The 20,983-nt window shown below is 33.5% G+C and overlaps 1 protein-coding gene across 5 annotated transcripts in view; it reads right to left on the bottom strand.

The window, feature by feature from the left end:
• Positions 1-20,983, bottom strand: part of LOC106131809 (5-hydroxytryptamine receptor) — a 55,364-nt gene that overhangs the window by 10,501 nt on the left and 23,880 nt on the right. For 2 of the 5 annotated variants that reach the window (XM_060954949.1, XM_060954951.1), the window contains exon 1: positions 14,063-14,391. The exons of 2 other annotated variants lie outside the window; for them this stretch is intronic. The gene's annotated coding sequence lies outside the window, so the exon portion shown is untranslated. Of the gene's footprint in view, positions 1-14,058; positions 14,392-20,983 lie in introns of those variants that run through there. One more of the 5 variants, XM_013331021.2, reaches the window with a different exon arrangement.

Raw genomic sequence — 20,983 nt, 5'->3', positions numbered from 1 at the left:
TTGTGCTTGCGCTTGTATTCAAATCACTAACAGCTAGCTGGCAGGTTCATTTCAACAAACTTGAATCGAAATCGTATTACACATTGCTAAACGTCCGTTCAACATTCAATAAATCGAAAAACTATACAGTTGAACGCTGGAAATGGACCGATTAATCAATTCTCAAACCGGTTTATTTATTCAATGAAGTCGTAAAGCTCGACATTAGAGAACAATTAATGGAGGATATAATGTGCGATGTTGTATTTAGTTCGCGCTCACTGGTGGTGTCACCTATATTAAAATAAATATAAATGAGACTATTGACGATAGAGTGTTTGGGTGGGGTTTATAATTAAGTGAAGATTACATTGATTATGAGTTAAATCAAAAAGTAATAACAGAAAACATAGGATCACCTACTACCAGTTTTTATTAGTTACTCGTATATAAATAATAAGTCATTCTACACTACACTACATTATACGCGGTATGTAAAGTGTTACTTTTATTCTTTTAGTTAATAACAAATAAAACATTTAATTCCTATCAACCCGCCACTTAGGTTATATATCAGTCAGACACACAGTGGGTTAGTGAGGTTGATGTCATGTTATTTTTTTGTGCTAGACAGTATTCTAAGAGAATACTGAAATCGCATTTAAGATATGTATGGAAAAGAAAAGTGGTTTAAAGTACCAGAAAGTACGTGACAATATACCTACATATATTTTAACTATATCCTGGCTGAATTGAGTAACCACACAAACAGTTTAGTGAACTAGGCACGCCGTTAGGTCACAAGCCTGTATCGATTACAGATTTTAGGTTAAGTATGTTTAAACGGTCCCGACGGAGCGGGGACTTGGCTCAGCTTTACCATAAAATATTCTGAGTACAGAAGGATCGCCTCAGTATTGTAATATAGAAGGAAAATACTACTTTTTTAAGCACCCCGCTGAAAAATAATCATATATTAAAAGAATCAGTTTTTTTTTGTTTGAAACTAATTGGTTTTCAATATTCAAAAACTCAATATTAAAAGTAAAAAGATCTTCTGCTATTTTATTTTGGTATTATTAGTAAGTAACAATACTTTTTTTGGGTATCGGTTCATCTTTCTTTTTGTTTGTTCTCTGCATAAGATCCTTTTTTAAAATACATACATTCGCCATACATATGTATATTCACGTCTTTATCCTTTGCGGGGTAGACGTAGCCCACATTCTTGAAAATATTGAAAGGCCACGCTCAGCTGTATGGCTTAATGATGGAATTAAAAAAATGACAGATTGCTAGCCCATCATCTTACAAGAAGAATCTCAAATTTATTAGCTTTTCTCTTAGTCGCCTACTATAAGACATCCATGGGAAAGATATGAAGTGGTCCTATTTTAAAGTTCCAGGTACCACACGGTTAATATTTTGTAATAATTGCATAACATTTTTGTATTCGAGATGGTTATTTTGTTAATATTCTATAAATTCGTTATTGGAACACTAGGAAGCCTTTGAAACGATCTGCATTTAAATAGCACTCCAAGATCCCTTTTAAGGACAGAAAGATCACTTCTATTCTGAGTAGGCAGTTGGTCGATAGATAGATTAATTCAATTTCCAAGCAATCATCTACATATCTATCCTTCTTACATCCTAAAATGCAATTATTTCTAATCATTATTTCCAAGAAAATACAAATCTTATTTAGTATATATATTAATATTTTTTTACTACAAATAAAGCACTGACGCTAGATATAGGTACAACAATAAAATGTTTTGTTGTTACGCATTACAAGATACAGCAATATACTTTTTTATTACGAGATATCTCGGTTGGTCTCGACCAGTTACATATATCATATAACAGAGTTGGAATAAAATACTCCCAAAGCTCAATTGAGATTAAGCGGCGGGTGAGAAAGAATAGCCAGGGAACGTGACGTTGTAACAAAATAAATATCACCCATTTTATACGCTTTATGTTACCTCATCCTTCATACGTATAACGTGTCTAAAGATAATAATACTTTAGTAGTTTTTCACTCTAATCCCATTTTGTTTGAGCCAGATGATGTTGTGTTTTTCTTTTATAACAAGCCTCCGTTCTTTGGTTCACTATCATAAAGTATCTTATTAGTTTAATATATTCCGGAACCTGCATAGCGCGCTGCATTAAAAGCTGAGCTCTAAAGCTAAATTAAAAATGAGAACTAAAAGCTTGGATTAGGTAGGTAGGTATTTTTTTTATTAAACAGGATTACTTTAATTAAGTAATTTATTCCATAGAAAAATAAAAAACAACTTCTGTTTACAATTTCTAGTAACTTTATTTCGAAAAATATTTTAATTGTAATACCTACATCTTGTTTATGATAGTTCCGTTCTTACATCTTGAACTCTAAAACTTCACGATTGTTATTTGTCTATGCTAAATATAACTTATTTTATAATTAGCTGTTACCCGCGACTCCGTCCTCCATAAAATGAAATCTGTCTAACTAATACATCACTGACAATCTCAATAAAAACCTGTCTCAAGTTTTGACCCCTTATTTATGAGGAGAGAAATACAAAACACAAAATAACTGACTGTGTAACCATAATCTAAACTGAGTAATAGTCCTTTGTTAATGGGCCAATGAGGCCAAACGGGAAGTTGCTCCGTTTAATAACTGGATTTATCCATTCCGCAGCAAGTTATAGGTGAACCCTCTCGAGGGTGTACCTACTACTACAACTGAGACTAACGCCAATGGGATGTTAATGTCAGAAGAAATATAAAGATCAAAGCTAAATTTTATTAAAAGGCATGTTTATATTCTATTTCAGATAGATACCTATACTCGTATCAAGACAGACAAATACACAAAACTGCCTTTGTTACACAAAATTGTTTTACTTTTTTTTTCTAACGATTTGGGATTCAGCCAGAGGCTAAATTAGACTTTTTTTATTTTTGTTCATTGAGTATAAAGTAATTAAATGACCTCACTAGACAAAAGCATTTTGATGTTTAATTTTCTTTAAATTCTAATACGAATTCAGTTCAATAGACAATGAGCGCAGCGGTAGAAGGATCCCTCCCCGCCCCGCCTTCATGCCAGCTTAGCTATTTGGCGCTTAATTAATAGGGCAGTTATGAAAAATAACAAACCTTTATTTGGACTAATTACGCTATGAAAACAGGAACCGCACTGTGTAACCATTAAAAATTAACACCTATGTAAACAATGTCAAGTCAAATTGTTTCCTGAAATGTTGTCTTTCATCGGATGTTAACATACGATAGATATATGGTCACACGATACGATAGATACATACATTAATATGGTCACGTTTATAGCCTTTGCGGAGTAGACAGATTCAACAGTCTTGAAAAACTAAAAGGTCGCGTTCAACTGTATGGTTTTATGATGGAATTGGAATTCAAATAGTGACAGGTTGCTAGAGCATCGTCTACAAGAGAAATCTCATGTTTATAAACCTATCTCTAAGTCGCCTTTTACGCCATCCATGGGAAAGATATTGAGTGATTCTGTTCTAAAGAGCCGGCAATCACACGCGCTTTTAAAAACGACCTTTAACAAATTTAAGTACAAAGATTCAGATGTAAAACTTGTTTTCTATCATTCGATTCTTGGACTACGAATTCGCCCTTCCATTGTGTAAATTTCTTTATGCGAACATCACAAAGACGAGATAAGCGTGACTATGTAATTCCGTGCGTCGTCCGTTGTGATAAACTGGAGCGCACTTTTCCCAACATGTTTTTATGGTTCCAACGTGATTGAACGCGCGATATTCCAAGGCTTGTAGACACAATAACACCACTGTAATAAGAGAAAATCTTTTAAATTTCCTTTCAGTTTTTTATATTTCACATCACGCCTGGGATCATTCCGATCACTTTGTAAATATCGATAAGAAAAACATGCTCCCGTAGCATGGCACGCGCGACGCCATTTTATCGCGCGAAAAACTATCGCTTATATTATGTCGTGAAACGGGACAGCGATAGTTTTTCGCGCGATAAAAACAGCGACGCGCGTGCTATGATACGGGGGTTGAATACTATCTTTGATTTGTCTGTTGTAGTGACATTTACGTCCTAATTTTCGAGGTATCATTGTCATGGGACAGAGTTGCCGAAACACACACAAAAATGCGTCTCGGTTGCGTCCTCACTTTTAAAGAGCCCGGGGTCCGCCAATGACAACGAATCTGGATTAGGTAAGTCAGTAATGATAATCGCTAGATATATGTAGATCATTATTTGCTTGCTTATAAAAAATAAAAATACTTATTACCGACTGAAAGATGGCGAGAACTTCAAACTCTACCCATTTTGAGTTTATTAGTTATAGAAACGAATGCAACATGTCACAGTCTCATGCACATAATATGGGGTTACCATAGCGCGCGCCTTTGCTGCGGACGAAACCTATTTATATTTTACGATATTTCTGCTATCTAGATGCAAATATGCATTCAGAAAGACGGTTGTACCCGAGTGAGGCCATTCCGGGGAACCACATGACAAATGGGAGACAAACAAGCAATTGTTCCGAGTACACAATAAACGTAAATCTTGCGTTATGTGGAGGACGGATTTCGTCCCTTCGTATTTACAGCCATACGATAGCCAGACTAATAAAAACAACATGACGGAATATTGGTGTGATATTAACCATGGACAACCATTAAAACAACCCACAGCTTGTTTTAACCAGCACAACGCAACCGAAGAATTGGAATTTACCAGAATTTCTTCGCTAGAGTAACGCGAAATGACATGTTAACCAAACCATAAAATTTGGTAATTTTACAAAATAAAAATGAATTGACATATATTTTCTAACAACATTCAATTTTGAATACAGAAAATGCAATATAAACTTTGCTAATATATACCTAAAAGAATTTGTTCCAAAATCTCGTAGCAGGTGCTACGATGTGCTACGCCGGCGTAACATTATTACTTACATAAAATACCGTCTTTGTATTTTGAATTTCGGAAGATGGGAAATATGATCAAAATTGCCCAATTTACTAAATATAACGAGAAAAGATTAGTATGAAATCTGCTATCGATATAAAATCCTTAAGACTGTCATGTAGGTTATTTTAGAATGACAAAAATTTTAATAAGGATGCGTCATAACTTATGTGGCACAGGTTCAAATTCAGTTTGGCCTATGGCTACGATCCACGGTTTGGCGAAGTCTGATTTTTATTCACTCAAAAAAGTCACATGGTAGTAAGATAACCTGTGTTTCACGTTTTTAATTCGGGCACGGGACCACAGCTAGATAAGAGAATAGCTACAGCTACAGCTAGAGAATAGCCACAGCTAGAATAAAGCGAAATATAAATAAAAATTTATTTTGAGAGAGACACTTACAAAGGAAACTGCATTCTATTCAAGGTGAACAAGACTCGTCGGATACGTGTCGGGTTAAGATCTTACTGGAAATCGGTCTGTTTCATTTGTGACACTGCTCAGTATTCTACTTTGCGCTAAGGAAATAAAGATAATTTCAATATATCGGTTCTAGGAGGAACGGTGAGTGTGCAGCTTCTGAGTGCATACTTGTACGTTCAAAACTAATTTAATTTTAAAAGTTGCATGTACTTAGTATAACTTTTACGTATTATATTTTATACCTACATAAAATGAATGATGTAAAAGTGCATGTTAAACATCAAAGAATTTTGCAGGGTTGAATTATTTTCCACTAAAAAAAAAATGAAAAATATAACTTACAAAAAAACATTAATACAGGATTCCGTATTTATTTCTGCAGTCAGCTATTTTGAAACAATGTCAAGTATCAAGTACAGTGAACTATTTCTATTAAGTCGTGAATTCAAACTGCCTCGATCGATACACTCTCCGCAAATAGACAGAGAATAACCGCCGAATCTAAAAACGTCGTGCACTGGAATTGATTGGATATACTCGTACACTGTAGGTCAGTAGTGGCTGCGGTTTCAGGTTACGCCTGCGGTCGAGTGGCTGAGGCGCCGAGTTTGCATCAGCGCGTTTCTACTTCACTGCCTTAGCGGCCTGCTGCCGAGACTTTATCACGTTCCGATAAAGAAAGAATTATAGGCCGTTCTAGTTCTACTTGACGACTCCTGCATATGTCAGCTTTCCGCTCCAATCGGCGACCCGAAATGGAACGTGCGCATTACGAGCACGTGACGAAACTCACGGAAGACTAGTTTTCCATTCTTATTAATACGTTCGGAATTGAAAATGGCTTCAATGAATTTTACAATTTGCTTCAATTTTGTTTAATTTATAAAAAAATATTCATTTACTTTCCCGACGTAGAGAAACAAAATAAAAAAATATAAGAGTTTTCGAACGACTTCACAATTTAACAATTCTCATACTCGCCCAGTGTTGCGAGGGAAGTTTTGTCATGCGAAAACTTATGTCTACGAATGTGCATTTTGCAAGAGGTTAAAATAAAAAGAATGACAAACACAAGAAGAAATGAAAACTTATGAGGATACATATTTATTCATATGAGAACACGTTTAGTGGTGTATTTGAAGAAGCGTTTTTACAAATTAAACAAGTCATACAAAGTTATATGGAAAACGTAACAAACTTTAAAACTCAATCATTTTACACCTATAAATCTGAGTTAATTTAAAGATTTCCGGAAGCCTTCAATTAGTAACCACCTTTATTGTATTTGCATCGTTTCTGAGCGAACAAAGCGGCATCGGAGGTGGTATTGACTGACAGGAGGTGAGGGCTGATTGTTGCTGCCCCTTTGTCCGCCTCAATGAAAGGGAAACCGTTTAATTGTTAGTTAATTATTATGCGTTTCCGACACCTTTACTAATAGTTGCTCAATTTAAGTTTATGTTTATTGTGAGAATATTATCTTCGAAGTTGTATCACTTGGTTTAAGAGTAGTTAACAAAAAAAAACGTCACAAAAGTGTCAATTTAAATATTTTGCACTTATTTACAACAACCAGATTTTTTTCATCTATGTAGGAAGATAGCTTTTGACTTTTTGTACCATAATATATTTAACTGTAGGATTTTTTTTTATATTTACAACGTTAATATGTATTACTTCTTGATAATAAAAATACTCGTATATATTTTTAAATTTTTTGTCATTACAAAGCGAAAACGCAGCCAGGCGTAAAATTATTGGCTCCGAGTGTCATTAATAAAAGGAAATTAACTTTCCGTTCTGTATTGCGTATCTGACAATAAAAAGGTATGAAACTAATGGTTTTAAATCACAAATGTAATATAACCCCGGAATCATAAAATCACGCCTCTTTCCCGGTGGGGTAGGCAGAGACTACCTCTTTCCACTTGCCACGATCTCTGCATACTTCCTTCGCTTCATCCACATTCATAACTCTCGATATATAATAACGATAATGAAATCATTAATCTTACGTGTTATTTAACCAACGAGGAAGAAAAATAAAATCAGATGACAGTTAGTAAAGATATATTTAATATTATTAGCATTGACGATATTAGCCTTAGTTCCACAGAATTGTGACGACGTAGGTAGGTTATACTTAATGAAGTTACGTTGTGTAAACAAGTCTATATGTATTGTCTATCACGTAAAGTTGTATTATCATTTCGAGATTGATACGAAAACAAACTTCGCTCAATCGACACAATAATTGGTTTGTATTTGGTCTTATGTCGTTACTATTTAGCAGGCTCTAAAATTTACTAATTTGAATTCACGACACGAATTCACAATGACTTTTGTTTGTAAAAAAAATTGTATCTTAGTAAAAAGTTTACAATCATGTTAGTCAAAAAGTAAATCTTAATAAGAAATACACGACGTTTCAAAACTTTTCAAAAAATCATTATTTTAAAACCTGATAAATAAAAAGCTAAATATACCAACAAAAAGGTTTTCTTTAATACTGGCAGTCTTTGCAATTTCGTCGGTTTCATAACTCCGTGTATCGGTCGTAAATGTCCTGAGTTATCCTAACTGAATTGTGTTTCTAACCACTAAAATAACTAGAATACAGAGAATTTGTCTAAATATAGTTTGCAAACCACATTAAACACAAGTTGGGCGACCAAAATCCAACACACACAACACATACCCTTCCTATTCAATTTTAACCTGACATTAAGCAAGGGTCCCTCGACTTAATGTAAAGTCAACCTTGCTTAATATGTCTCGTTTAACAACTACGGAAACTAAGTAGATTCTTTTTCTTTATCCAATATCGTAGCCCAGAGATAAAGGTCAACATTCCCTAGATATTTGTTTCCTCATGTAATAAAAAGCTATCAACGATAAATAAACTGAATATTTTGATATGAGTATATTGTTATTATTAGTTTTATCTATATTATGGAGTTTGTTGGCAGACCAAATGATTTTGCACAAACTTGTGTTAGAGTTACTCTAGCTCCGACCTTTGGTCGGCGTAGTTTTAGATAACCATCGTAATTAACGGCTTGGAGTAACTTCTGAAGTACATTTTAACATATTTATTGAAAATCATTATAATTTAAATATTACTAAAATAAACGTTAGTGATGTTGTGCTAACACATAAAAGTTGGTTTGTAGAGCTTGTAGACGAGAATTCTGGGGTATGTCCACTAAACATCGCGAGGCGGGCAGTGTAAGTAATCCAAATAACTATTTGGAACCGAGCCAAGTGCAACGTCGAGCTACAATGTTCTGAAACACTGGTCATTGAATGCAGACTACCCCAAGCGGCACCGAATGCCATTTTAAAAAGAAAATAATTTTCGCTTTTGTACTTTGGTGTTGCTTTTCCTAATTCTAGTTTCTATAGTACATACACGAAACTTTCACATAATTTAGCCTAAACGTTTTTGGTTAGGGAGACCACTTGTGATATGTTAAAATTCATTATGGAATCTTTTAAAAATGGTGATTATCTGTTAAAAACCTTCAAAAATATATTACTTATTAAATGTTGTTATTAGGCAATAATCAAATTTCAGGTCTAGTGATTTGCATTGCAAATCGTTTCATTAAAGTAATAATTTAGTTATTTTTCTCTAACTTAGCAAGTCTGTTTTCGAATAATAGACTTATGTAAAACGCGATTAGAGGCAACACAAATTTTGACACAGAGTTGCGCGTGCATTTCTATTTTCAATTCACTTGGTTGTATCTAATTGATTGTCGTGCTTCACTCTATTCTTTGTGCACACTGTCGACTTATATCACGACAATGACAGCACATATCTTCCAAGAACTTCGCTATTAGAACTGGATGGCTGGGTTTCAAAGGATACCTGGCTGCAACCGTCGTACGACGACGTTCCTCGATACTATTTTAATATTTTCTACGAACCGAGACAGTATGTTTTGTTGAGTTACTTTACTGACATTTCTGTTCTTAAAATATAAAATATGCCATGAAGTAAAATATACTTTGAGAAAATACAAAATTAAAGAAGAAGACGATATATAAAATCTTAAGGAATGTTTTTTTATACTTCTACGTACATTGCTCATTTTTGTAATAAAACTTATAAGTAATCATTTTTGAACTTCGTTCACTACATTTGGAAGTTGCTCCCCTGAAACACAAAAAGCACATTGAAACCACGACATTTAGGTATTCAATGCAAATACTTGTATTGTTTGCTATCCAAATAGTCCCTGGTTAGCAATAGAACAGTGTTACAGATCCATTAGCGCTATGTTATTCTGCGGTTATATGCCGTGTCTGTCCGTACATTGTTATTATCGCCACTATACGCATATATACATAATAATATGGGACTTACAACTTTTATTCTTCTTTTATGTCTGGTCTTCGTGTTTTTTTATCCTTGTTGTACCTAATGTATTCAACGTCGGCATAACGTCGGGGTAATTCTATTCGAATTATGCTAGAATTTCGGTAAGATATTGTTGTTTTAATGTTAACCTGGTTACAATCAATATAATTTCACAACATAGTAATCGATTAGATATACATATGTTTTGGTCAAACTACGAACTTGTTACGATAAATACCAAACTGGTGCCGTGTGGTCCACGGCACCAATAAAATAAAAAGAATAGGACCACTCCGTCTCATTCCCATGGATGTCGTAAAAGGCGACTAAGGGATAGACTTTTAAACTTGGATTCTTCATTTAGGCGATGGGGTAGCAACATGTCACTATTTGAATCTCAATCTGTCATTAAGCCAAGCAGCTGAACGTAGCCTTTCAGTCTTTTTAAGAATCTCGGCTCTGTCTAACCCGCAAGGGATATAGACGTGATCATATGTATGTAAGTTTGTAATACCAAATTGATTGCTTAGAAAATATTCTTATTTTTCAGGTGATTAAAAATAAAGCGTAGGTTTGCATATTCAAAGTAAGCAGCAATGGTTTCTATTTTTACACCGAGGCACTAGGCACTTTTTGTAAGAAACATAACTATTATCGTCCTTCTATTTGATTCATACTAGTTACCCGTTAAATTTCTAAAATTCTTTTTATGGTTATGATTAAATATTTTTAAATTGATTGGTGTAGGAGGTAGGTAGGTAAGAAGTTTTAGGTTAGACATTAACAGTCCTTTTACTATTATAAAAAATAAATTGGTACAAATATTATTTATTTGTAAAGATCATTTAATAAATTTAAATAAATTTTTTTGGGTCATGTAAATCATTAACAAGACTCTGCTTCATGCTTACTCCTATCAAAATTTGATTGATTTTGCTTATATCGAGAATTAAATAACAAATAAATGTCGAAATGTAAATCGCAACTGTCTGATGTGTTTATTATTTCACAAGAACAACGGAGCGCTGGAATGAAATTTTGCATATTTTAGAGGTTAGTCCGCGTGATGATCACACATTATACTAACTACAGTGTACGGACATAAAAAAACATTAAAACAGAAAAAATAGCGCATACAGAAAACTAAATTTGGAGCATTTCTTATTTTTTATAAATATTTATGTATAATTATTTTATGTTATATGGACCTAAATTTATTATTGCGGGTAATTAAATAGAATCGTTAAGTAAAACTTTAAACGTTTAAAAAATCTTATTAAAAATGTAGCTGTTTACAAATAAAAGTCAGTGGTAATTCAATCAAGTCAATTTTCATCAAAATTCTTTAAATTTTTCTGTCATATTTAAATGTGCATACAAAAGTACGTTTTGTATACCAGAATGTCTTATACATAGATGAAGCAATTTAAACTTGTATAATATACCTTATAACCACAAAATTAATATAATTTTATTTTTATCTTCCCACGTGGTTAATCTTTTTAATGCTAAAAGCAAAGAAAGAAATTAAATTAAAAATGCAGGTGATTGCGTCTGCTTAGGTTAATTATTAGGTAAAAGGGGTTTTGAAACGATTATAAAATAAATATTGAATTTTAATATTTATGTACAAGAGTACCTATCTTTTTTCTTTCCAACCTACAAAAAGAAAGATGAAGGGGTAGTAGCAGCAAGTCGAAATACATTGGTAGGTATTCTATTGTTTGTAGCTATTGCAGTTTTTCTACAATTTTATTCCAATCTTTTTGTACTGTACTTCTAAAAATCCCCACATTAAATGTTACATTGTTAATCACACCAACTTGCTTTTCAATAAACTTTGAACAAAAAAAAATAAAGCTACTCTTACGAAGCAGTATAACAGTTTAAAGAAAATAAGAAGGAAACGGAAATCTTTCTGTTTACTTGCACTTAATAGTATTGCCACGTATAAAAATAATTTGTATTTTCTATTGACGCTTTTAACTTTTAAATGGTTAAAAGAATCATTACAGTTTAATAAGAATCATACAAAGCTCATTTGTAAGTACATTATTGCAAGTGAAAAAAAATCCTTACTATAAAAAAGCGACAACAACAACAAAAGTTACAATTTGAAAACTTCGTCCAGTCTACTCTCATAGGATGCAAAGTATCTCGCATTAAAAATGCAATCGGGAATTCGCTACAATGAGCGAGATAGTTATTTTATTACACTGCCAACGAAATAATAACAGTAAAAGTCGGAAAGTTTTCAGCAAAGGACCAATTGTGGAAAATAAAATTGTGGGATTCGCTGCGGTTACCTCTCCGGTGTATTCAAAGTAGGTATCTACGGTAACAGGCGCTGTCAGTTGTTGACTCTGCATAATTCTGAATATTTTTAAGGTAACTGTTCTCACGGGAGAATCTTCTCTCCCTTGTTTTACCTTCCTGTATTCTAATGCGGTTAGGACATAAAATTTTATAGAGACGAAAATATGCCTTTTGCGTCTTTTTACAAAATTTTACGTTTAGATATGAAGTCAGTCAATAAATAATTAAGGAACCCAAGGAAAAATTCAGATTGTCGTTTTATTTTTTTGCCACTTTCTTCGTCACATCTTAAGAATGCTTAAATGTTTGTGTAAAAAAGAAGATTGTCCATCTGGCAAACGATTGAAATTTATATTAATTTTCCGAGAAATATATTACAAACTGAAAACATCATAATGTAAATGGATAAGTATTTATTACAACATTACACATACAACATTCATGCAATGTTGAAATACGCAGTAAAATGTAAGGATTAATTCTAGCCTAGCCTAGTTATGAATATATTTTTGACGAAAATATTTTTATACGTGCGATTTATAAATGCGAACGTGTATTTGTTTGTCTTTCCATAACGTCAAAACAGAGTGACGACGGATAGATGTGATTTGTGTAAGTTTGGAGATGGTTTTAAACCTATAGAGAGACATAAATATTCATGTAATGCTATTTAGCAACATTTTATTGCAAACGTTAATTAAGTACACAAATCACTAGAATATAGCATTATGCTTAAAAAATAAAGAAATAGCTTGCTACTAGACTTTTTCTTTCGGAAGAATAGAGGTCCTCCTATAGATAATACATTAAGTATTATTCCACAAAAAAAACCTTTTTTTTCTACATATTACACCCAAGCATCAAGTAATCGCTAACCCTATCATATTTCATAGCTTCTTTTTGTAAACAACTCAGGAATATTAAAGAGTAACAACAAATGCTTTTATGAAAAACCAAATCGCACTGCGTATCTAAATAAAAGCTGTGTAAAACTTAACTTTAAGGTTAGGTCAAGTTGAGTGTAACCCAATTGTATCGGGTATTATATTTGATTCATGTGATGTTGACACGATCAAGCTTATAACTTGATATGTGCTCCACTGTTGAAAAATGAATTTTACATTTCTTTTAATTTTTCTTAACCCTTACCAGCTTTTCCCCGCGGTACCGCGTCGAATAATCGTTCATGCGTTTGGGTGCTTTTTCTGGTATTAAAGGTATGTTCTTCTTAGTAAACATTTCAATATATTTGAGTTATCTCAATAAGGTTTTTTTATGAAGATAAAGCCTGAATAGCCTAAATAGCTATAACAAATTGTTTAAGATTTCGATGATGAGAATATTTTTTACCTTTTTATGACAAAATAATCGAAATCCATATTTATAAATCAGTATATTTCTAAAATTAACACGTTTCCGGAAATCGGAAGTTTGAAATAAAGTAAAAAAGTTTAATTCTACATGTAAGAAAGTTTGTTCTAATAAAATTATAACAATTATTTTAAAAAAATAACAGAAATCTATTTTTTATTGATTAATTGGAAAAAAAAATAAAAAGTTCATGCATTTAGAAGAACGCAGAAAGATGACGAGTTTATCGTTAACTTTCTTCGTATCAATTTATGAAATAGGTTGCTAAAAACTCTAAGTTTCAACTTTTTTTATCTTCATCAACATTTATCCAGAAAATACTTTAACAAATTTGCGATATAACTCATTTTAAATGATGACTTAATACTTTAATCTGCAAAATCGTTTCCGAGTTCAAATTATACTTATCAGAAGATATTATTCAGTGATACTGGATACAGGAATTTTCACGACCATGAAGCTTTTAAAATTTTTTGATATAGCATTTTATATGCAAAATTACCTATATTTATTTAGAAATATTGTTAGTATAAAATTCATGATAAATTACTTGTTACAGAATATACCTATATTTATACGTATAAAAATACCTGATGACCTACCTACCCAAATAAGCGATGTCTCGGTGCATTGCCTGTAGGCAAGTCTGGCGTGGTTACTACAGTTCTACTACAATCCGTGGGCGGCTGACAGGCCGTTTACCCCAGCCGGTTCTTAACGGTGCACTACAGAACGTCAACAAGAGTCACAAAAAACTTTCTGTCACTGAACTAGATTCGTATAGTGCGTGGGATCGTAAAGAGTTTGTTCCGCACCGGCCGCGTAGTGATTTGTTTACGGGTTGCGTACTAATGAAGGGCGGGCGGGCGTTCGGTCGTGGCGCCTCCACCGCGCTCGGCGCGCAACAGATAGTACCTACAGTCAGTATGCGAACGCCAGCGGAGCGCTAGCGGCAGCGCCGGGCGCGCACGGCGGCGGCGCGCGTCTCTCCCCCTGCTACCCGCTCCCACACCCGGCTCACCCTCCAAGCCCTATGACGTCACACCAGAAACCCCCGAAATCCTCACGATCGCTCATCGTATTGCAACGGCTGAAAATCCACTCAGCATAAAGCGATATTGTATAATGTGCAAAATCTTTATTGATTGAATTATATCTCATTAAATTATTCCTTCACGCTTTGTCCTGGAATCAACGGATAAAAGGATGATATAATTTTAAGCATTTAAAAATGGTGCATGGGCTTGATATTCCCCGCATTTTGAAATAGTCTGTGGTATTGACTTCGTATAGCTGGCTAAACTTTAATTTTGATTCAAAATTTAATAACTACATACATTAGATATTATTTATCAGCCTTCATGACTTTTGGTCCACAAGTAAAAAAAAATTTTTAATGTCCTGTCCTGCCCACTTTAAGATAAATTAAATGTAAACAAACAATCGAAAGCAAAAATCCAATTTGAGCTCGTTTGTTTTAACAAAATACTGACTCGTCCAAAACGTCCAAAAATGTATGTACCTATAAGTTAGGTACATATATTCTTAGGCTAGTGGGGTCTAAAAATATAGGTTGTGAGTTGGGGACAAACAATACAAGTGTATATGAACAAAGCGAATGCCCGTGTCGGCGCGCCGTCACCGGCAGTGCGCGCAATAAACCTCTTTTGTCAGACGTTTAATCCACTTAAGAGTTTGTAAATCCTGTTCAAAGATGACCGGTTGGTGCCTATTGTCGCCAAAAAATATTGCTTTCGATCAAACGCTTGCGTGTTCGATAAAACAGACAAAATAGACAAACAGTTTCCGTAATATTATTACGACAATTCAAATAATTTGCACATATGCGACGTACCACATAAACATTGAGTACGTTCATAAAGCGTAGGTGGAATAAGACTAACAAATGTGTATTTTCAATAATACAATTGAAAATAGATGTTACGTGTTCTAGAATCAAGGAAATATTACAACAAATCGAAATGCGCTTTGTATGTACTAGATAAGTATTGCGTTTTCCTAAGAATTGTTTGATGAAAACTCAAATATCTGCTGAAGTATTTCTCAATCAATTTTTAACCTAAAACGCAAAACGGGACCCTAATACCAAGCCTCCGCTGTATATCTTTCCGCCCGTCTTTCTATCAGCAGGCAGGTATCTCATAGCTAGAAAGCTGAAATTTTCACAAATTATGTATTGCCGTTGTCGCTATAACAACAAATACTAAAATTTAAAATACTAATGAGCGTACTCCACATATTTAAAATTTCAGTCAATTTGAACCAGTAGTTTAAGAATGACAACTTGTTAAAGTTTCTGAATTTTGTCACTCACTGACTCACTCATCATCAAAAGTCTAAGGCACTTCTAGCAGACATAGAAGCTTCAAATTTAGAATACAAATAGAATTTAAGGTTTAAAGAATTTATTTTCTCAAAAGAATTACATAATTCACTTACCGAGAAAATACAAAGATATAATTAAACTATTGTACGTACCTAATCAATAAGATTTTACATATCTTTCGTGCCATCTGGACATGTTTGCACTATATAAACTATCACTGATGACACATCACTTAACAATAAACAAAATAAAATGCAGCTAAGAATTAGGATTTCGGTATTAACTTTTAAACGAAACATTTCATTATTTTTTATGTGAAGCAAGCATCTGAACATAAAATACTCTTAAAAACTTAAAATCAATGAGCAAGTAACAAAGAGGGTAGACTGCATTCGTGTTCTAAAGACAACTACTTACACTTGTTTATTAAGGCGTGTACATTAGTGTATAAGCTGTAGCGGAATAGCATATTTCTATAACGAGTGATATGTTTTTGCAAATTTAACAGTGATCTATAATTAGTTTATAACATAATTCAAATTACTATAATTATACGTATCAATATCAATATCCCTATCACAGTATATTATTTATTAGTAAAACGTTACATACTTATATAAATGCAAGTATAAATATTTAACATATATTATAAGAATTTGCTTTTTATACTTATTTTACATATGTATATACTATATTTATACATTTATACACATTATTATGAGAGGTCCTTTAATATGTGACTTTTTAGCAACTTTTTAAATGTGAAAAGTGATTTCGATTCTTTTATATCCTTTGGCAATTTGTTATAAGACTGTGCACCTTCATACATAATATTCTTTTTTCCATAGTTAGTCCTGGGAGTTCTTAAATATATGTTATTGGCTTGTCTAGTAATACGTTTTTGGATTTGTATCTTTTTTGTGAAGTTTATGTGCGAGTGTATATCTTTGGTGAGAATCTTTCTTATTAAAACACATGTGCTATATTTATACAGTTGCCGGAGATTGAGCAGCTTCGTTTCTTTATAAATTGTCATTGTTGGTGTTTTAATCATGGGAAAACCTAAAAATTTAGTGTCTTAATCATGGGAAAACCTAAATATTTTGTAATTTCGGTCCAGTTTTCTAAATACACCAACTGCATGAATAACTTTGTAATCTAAAGTACAAGGTTACATTTGCAGTTAACGAATCATTATTACTGTATAGTAGTATTATTACTATATGAGGCATAACGGGAGGGGCTATAGGGTGGGTAAGGGTGTGTTTTTCCCATGAAACTGAACAACATTATTACTTGTAAAATGGTCGACGGAATGAAAAACACGTGATTGGACATGTCTTGAAGTACGAAAATCTAAGAAATAAATATAATGGTACCAAAAAGTAGGACTCTACAAAAAGGAGTGAGATGCCATCAAAAATATCCTGTAAAAAAACAACTAAACCGCTTACTTATTTTCTGTATTAATTACCACGTTACGAATATAGAGTAGTAGTAGAAATTATGCAGATTCAAACAACAAATTCTTTCAAACTCCAATTCTTTTGCTTATGATTCATTATTTGTTTATTAGAAAAAGTTATAAGTAATGTCAAAATTTCAAATTGGATTAATTTAACCGAGTGGTTTTCTGCACTTTAAAATACAACCACTCCATATTTTTCCCATTGATTATAAATGGTAATATAAGAAATGGCTTACCTATACGTTTGGAATTCCTCTTGAAGGGGACGGACTAGCTACCTGTCACTATTTGTATCTCAATTGCATCATTAAACCATTTAGCTAAACGTAGCTTTTCAGTATTTTTAAGACTGCTGGCTCTGTGCAAAGAATATAGACGTGACTATACGTAGGTATGTATATGTTAATGTTGTTTTGGATTACACAAAGCCATAATAGGTTATTAAACATGCAAGTATAAACATTCAACTCAGTTAGTAACAATAGGGACTTGGTACCTCTGTTATAAAATTTCGCCTGATACAAATTATTTTTTTATCCTCATAGCCACTGTTATCTTCAAGGCCTGTCATAATGATATGCTGCCTGATATTTATATAATGCTTGTCACAATATCCACTTTTATTAGCAGTGTAAGTATAGGGTATATCGTTAATATACCTATTATATGTGTACACAGGTGTGAACTCACAATGTATTTCGATGTAACGATACGTACTTAATAGGTACTTAAAAGGGTATTCTAACGACCACATACCTACTCAAAGTAATGAATTTCTCAAGTAGCTGTCTGAATAATACGTATGTAACAACATAAAGATATAGATAGTTAATGCCAATAAATTCAATTTCACACTATAGAAAATACAACTACTTACCTACTTAAAAATAATAGTAATTAGATTAAGGCGACGCATGAAAGACACTCAATGTGGGGGACATTGAGTGTCTTTCGTGCGTCGTGGACTTGCTTGCGTCTAAGAGGCCTGTTTTATGATGCACACACCGCTTCGTCGACGCAGTGTCGCAGTGTGGCGACCCGTACTCGCGCAAAGCAACATAGTATGTACATATATGTATGTGAGTCCATACTATATAATATGTACCTAGTTTGTATTATTCAATTAATGATCAAAAAAGATGCCGTCTCTAATCAATGCTTCCAAAATTGAGAAGAAATATATGTGTAAATATACATAATATATATATATATATATATGTGGTGGGAAAGTATATGATAAACCGCTTGCACTTTCACTACACAACATACATACATACATACATAAAATCACGCCTCTTTCCCGGAGGGGTAGGCAGAGACTACCTCTTTCCACTTGCCACGATCTCTGCATACTTCTTTCGCTTCGTCCACATTCATAACTCTCTTCATACAAGCTCGGCGGTTTCGGGTACTTTTGACCTGACCCTTTATCACTACACAAACATGCGGGTATCATCAAACTCAATTGCGCTTTCTGCCAATAAAACGTGTAATGGAAAATAAATGATAATAAAGTCTGGAACAGAAATTAATGCTGCGGAAATACAAATTGGTCGCACTGCTCGTCACACGAGAGAGCCACAAACAAAATATGCATAAAGCAAACAACGATGACAATGGCAAGAGCATACTCTTATATGCAACATGTAAAGTTACCGAGTGTTAATCGTATTAGGTGCCATTTTTGTTTTATAATTCATATTTATCTCAATGGACAAAATACGTCTGAAAATGATGTGGCAAAAAATATCACAAATCATTCATTACTGTAGTAAATAAAAGAAGTCCTTTTAACGTCAGCAAAATTTAATATACATAAATGGGAGAGGACTTCTCATAATGATACCTATGGAACCAGTGAAATCTCTTCAAAGATAATAAACAGGATCCATCTGTCTTTTTGGCTCGTTCTGCAATTACGTCGAGACGTTTAAAAGTCGGCGAAATAAATTAGGTCCGAGTCCATGGGAATCACAGAATATTTAATGAAATCCCTACTTTGTGATGAATTCGTATTTATTTCTCTTCGTAACGCTATCTCCTTCGCGTATTACATTTGTTGACTCTGGAGAAACATCTTATATTTTATCATCAATCAATATCTACGTATAACAAACAACAGTAAAAAGTTTCCCTGTATGTCTGTTTGTACATGTTAGTCTCCAGATCTTCTGAGCACATTTTGATGTTTCTTTTTGTCATTTAACTAGCTATAATACATATACATAATCACGTCTTTATTCCTTGAACGGTTTTGAAAAGACTGAAAGGTCACGTAAAATATAAAGTAGATAAAATTTATTTCAGAAACTAGTTCTTGCGCGGATTTTGCTCCCGAGGCAATTTCAAGAAAAAAAAGGTAGGTTTACATTAATCAAAACCGGTCCAAAAGTTTTTGTGTAAAAACATGACAAACATACAAAAGTCTTTATAATATTAATATATTAGTACTTACATAAGAATAGAAGTATAGATTAATATTAATTCGAAAATGTCCAAAGCGATTACTGGTCTCGCGGAAGGAAATGGACAAGGAGTACCTTTGATCCGTAACTCGAGCTCTCGTCCAGCGCCGGTATCTTCCACGATCCAAAGGGTAGTTTTTGGGAAACACAAATCACTGCACTTCACAAATTAACCCCGGGGTGCGTAGTTAATAAAGTTTTAGCGTCTTTGATGAATTTTGCGAATATTCACAATCGATGCAGAGAGCGGTGCAGATGCGCGCGGAGACGAAATTGGCGCGCTTTTTTTTTTTTTAAATTCTTTTTCGAAATTTGGGAAATGTGTGAGAGTGGGACAGGAATAGGATTGAGTGCGTGCGTGAAAGAGTGCGTATATGTAGTGTTGCGTTTATAAAAAATATGTTAAAAAATAAATAATTGGCGAAGACAAGTCTGCCGGCCTAGAGGTTTCCTCTATATTACATGAAACAACATACAGGAACTAGGAATAAATACAATTGCAAGTTTTGAGTAGATACGTAACTAATAACAAAAAAATTAAAACTTACAACCTAAAATATATAAATCTAGGTAATAACATTTATTGAGTAGGCAATGGGCAAACCCGGATTACTGGACGTATATAACTCCCAGAAGAAGTGCGAACCTTGACGGTTCGAACTATATTGTCTTTACCCGGGTAAACATCTGTAATGACTCCCAGGGGCCAACAATGAGGATGCGTATTATTGTCTTTGAGTATGACTACAGTACCCAGTTTTATATTTTCTGAGGACTTAGTCCATTTTTCTCTTTGTTGAAGGGAAGTGAGATATTCCTGGCTCCAACGACGCCAGAAATCATGCGTGAGTTTACATAACAATTGATAACGTGATAAGCGATTATCAGGCGATTCAAGGTAATTTTCAGCGGGAAGAAATTTTATAGGAGTAACATTTAAAAAATGATTTGGAGTGAGAGCAGTTGCTTCAGGTTCAGTACCTAGCACACAAAGGGGTCTACTGTTCAGCAAACCCTCTATTTGAACTAAGACAGTTGTGAACTCCTCGTAAGTTAAGATCTGAGAGCCTACAGTTTTGAGTATATGAGTTTTAACACTCTTAACATTAGCCTCACTTAGACCGTTAAAATGAGGACCGTACGGCGGGCTATGTTTAAATTGAATTTTATTTGTCAATAAATAATTACTGATATAATTTTGGTGAGCTGTGGACTGTAATAAATCATAAATTTCACTAAGTTTTCGT

Source organism: Amyelois transitella, chromosome 5 (genome assembly GCF_032362555.1).
Source record: "Amyelois transitella isolate CPQ chromosome 5, ilAmyTran1.1, whole genome shotgun sequence".
Taxonomy (NCBI): domain Eukaryota; kingdom Metazoa; phylum Arthropoda; class Insecta; order Lepidoptera; family Pyralidae; genus Amyelois; species Amyelois transitella.
This window is presented reverse-complemented; position numbering and strand designations above follow the sequence as displayed.